This window comes from Schistocerca gregaria, unplaced genomic scaffold (genome assembly GCF_023897955.1).
Source record: "Schistocerca gregaria isolate iqSchGreg1 unplaced genomic scaffold, iqSchGreg1.2 ptg000292l, whole genome shotgun sequence".
Lineage (NCBI taxonomy): Eukaryota > Metazoa > Arthropoda > Insecta > Orthoptera > Acrididae > Schistocerca > Schistocerca gregaria.
The window spans coordinates 709,870-713,605 of NW_026061780.1; positions in this window are offsets into that span (position 1 = coordinate 709,870).

Here is a 3,736-nt window from a genome sequence, read left to right on the forward strand (position 1 = left end):
GAGACGGTTACATTAATCGTCTGCAAAGCTATGTCGCGAACTGCGGTATGCGGAGACACTAAAAGCACCATAGTAGAACACAGAAGAAGCTTCTAAGTTGAAGTGATAGCCAGTAAGAAGTTGTACAATTCAAGTTTTAGTTATCGATTATTCACTTTTTAGCCGGCTTTGGAGGCTTGGACATGAGGTGGAACGGTAAGATTTTGCATGAAAGGAGGACTAGCAGCCACGTTGCACGGCAGAATGTGAAAAGTGTTCATATGTAGTAAAAACCTGAGAAATCTGTCCGTTTTCGTCATTTGTTATCGAATCGACTTATAGCCAGATCGTCACATTGTCCGCTTTTCTCTCTGAGACGGTCACATTTATCGTCTGCAAAGCTATGTCGCGTGCTGCGGTATGCGGAGACACTAAAAGCACCATAGTAGAACACTGAAGAAGCTTCTAAGTTGAAGGAATAGCCAGTAAGAAGTAGTACAATTCAAGTTTTAGTTGTCGATTGTTCACTTTTTAGCCGGCTTTGGTGGCTATGACATGACCTAGGATCATAAGATTTTGCATGAAAGGAGGACTAGCAGCCGCGTTGCACGGGAGAATGTAAAAAGTGTTCATATGTAGTGCAAACCTGAGAAATCCGTCCGTTTTCATCATTTGTTATCGAATCGACTTAAAGCCAGATCGTCACATTGGCCGCTCTTCTCTCTGAAATGGTACATTTATTGTCTACAAAGCTATGTCGCGTGCTGCGGTATGCGGAAACACTAAAAGCACCATAGTAGAACACAGAAGAAGCTTCTATGTTGAAGTAATAGCCAGTAAGAAGTAGTACAATTCAAGTTTTAGTTGTCGATTATTCACTTTTTAGCCGGCTTTGGTGGCTTGGACATGACCTGGGACCTTACGATTTAGCATGAAAGGAGGACTAGCAGCCGCGTTGCACGGGAGAATGTGAAGAGTGTTCATACGTAGTAAAAACCTGAGAAATCCGTCCGTTTTCGTCATTTGTTTACGAATCGACTTAAAGCCCGATCGTCACATTGGCCGCTTTTCTCTCTGAGACGGTTACATTTATCGTCTGCAAAGCTATGTCGCGTGGTGCGGTATGCGGAAACACTAAAAGCACCATAGTAGAACACAGAAGAATCTTCTAAGTTGAAGTAATAGCCAGTAAGAAGTAGTACAATTGAAGTTTTAGTTGTCGATTATTCACTTTTTAGCCTTCTTTGGTGGCTTGGACATGACCTAGGACCTTAAGATTTTCCATGAAAGGAGGTCTTGCAGCCGCGTTGCACGGGAGAATGTGAAAAGTGTTCATATGTAGTAAAAACCTGAGAAATCCGTCCGTTTTCGTCATTTGTTATCGAATCGACTTAAAGCCAGATCGTCACATTGGCCGCTCTTCTCTCTGAAACGGTTACATTTATCGTCTGCAAAGCTATGTCGCGTGCTGCGGTATGCGGAGACACTAAAAGCACCATAGAAGAACACAGAAGAAGCTTCTACGTTGAAGTAATAGCCAGTAAGACGTAGTACAATTCAAGTTTTAGTTGTCGATTATTCACTTTTTAGCCGGCTTTGGTGGCTTGGACATGACCTAGGACCTTAAGATTTTGCATGGAAGGAGGACTATCAGCCGCGTTGCACGGGAGAATGTGAAAAGTGTTCATATGTAGTAAAAACCTGAGAAATCCGTCCGTTTTCGTCATTTGATATCGAATCGACTTAAAGCCAGATCGCTCTTCTCTCTGAAACGGTTACACTTATCGGCTGCAAAGCTATTTTGCCTGCTGCGGTATACGGAAACACTAAAAGCACCATAGAACAACACAGAAGAAGCTTCTAAGTTGAAGTAATAGCCAGTAAGAAGTAGTACAATTCAAGTTTTAGTTGTCGATTATTTACTTTTTAGCCGGTTTTGGTTGCTTGGACATGACCTAGGACCTTAAGATTTTGCATGAAAGGAGGACTAGCAGCCGAGTTGCACGGGAGAATGTGAAAAGTGTTCATATGCAGTAAAAACCTGAGAAATCCGTCCGTTTTCGTCATTTTTTATCGAATCGACTTAAAGCCAGATCTTCACATTGGCCGCTTTTCTCTCTGAGACGGTTACATTTGTTGTCTGCAAAGCTATGTCGCGTGCTGCGGTATGCGGAAACACTAAAAGCACCATAGTAGAACACAGAAGAAGCTTCTAAGTTGAAGTAATAGCCAGTAAGAAGTAGTACAATTCAAGTTTTAGCTGTCGATTATTCACTTTTTAGCCGGCTTTGGTGGCTTGGACATGACCTAAGACCTTACGATTTAGCATGAAAGGAGGACTAGCAGCCGTGTTGCATGGGAGAATGTGAAAAGTGTTCATATGTAGTAAAAACCTGAGAAATCCGTCCGTTTTCGTCATTTTTTATCGAATCGACTTAAAGCCAGATCGCTCTTCTCTCTGAAACGGTTACACTTATCGGCTGCAAAGCTATTTTGCGTGCTGCGGTATGCGGAAACACTAAAAGCACCATAGAACAACACAGAAGAAGCTTCTAAGTTGAAGTAACAGCCAGTAAGAAGTAGTACAATTCAAGTTTTAGTTATCGATTATTCACTTTTTAGCCGTCTTTGGTGGCTTGGACATAACCTAGGACCTTAAGATTTTCCATGAAAAGAGGACTAGCAGCAGCGTTGCATGGGAGAATGTGAAAAGTGTTCATATGTAGTAAAAAACCTGAGAAATCCGTGGGTTTTCGTCATTTGTTATCGTATCGACTTAAAGCCAGATCGTCACATTGGCCGCTTTTCTCTCTGAGACGGTTACATTTTTCGTCTGCAAAACTATGTCGCGTGCTGCGGTATGCCGAAACACTAAAAGTACCATAGTAGAACACAGAAGAAGCTTCTAATTTGAAGTAATAGCCAGTAAGAAGTAGTACAATTCAAGTTTTAGTTGTCGATTATTCACTTTTTAGCCGGATTTGGTGGCTTTGACATTAGGTGGAACCTTAAGATTTTGCATGAAAGGAGGACTAGCAGCCGCGTTGCACGCGGGAATGTGAAAAGTGTTCATATGTAGTAAAAACCTGAGAAACCCGTCCGCTTTCGTCATTTGTTATCGAATCGACTTAAAGCCAGATCGTCACATTGGCCGCTCTTCTCTCTGAAACGGTTACATTTATCGTCTGCAAAGCTATGTCGCGTGCTGCGGTATGCGGAAACACTAAAAGCACCATAGTAGAACACAGAAACGCTTCTAACTTGAAGTAATAGCCAGAAAGAAGTAGTACAATTCAAGTTTTAGTTGTCGATTATTCACTTTTTAGCCGGCTTTGGTGGCTTGGACATGACCTAGGACCTTAAGATTTTGCATGAAAGGAGGACTAGCATCCGCGTTGCATGGGAGAATGTGAAAAGTGTTCATATGTAGTAAAAACCTGAGAAATCAGTCCGTTTTCGTCATTTGTTATCGAATCGACTTCAAGCCAGATCGTCACATTGTTCGCTTTTCTCTCTGAGACGGTTACATTTATCGTCTGCAAAGCTATGTCGCGTGCTGCGGTATGCGGAGACACTAAAAGGACCATAGTAGAACACAGAAGAAGCTTCTAAGTTAAAGTAATACCCAGTAAGAAGTAGTACAATTCAAGTTTTAGTTATCGATTATTCACTTTTTAGCCGTCTTTGGTGGCTTGGACATGACCTAGGACCTTAAGATCTTGCATAAAAGGAGGACTAGCAGCAGCGTTGCATGGGA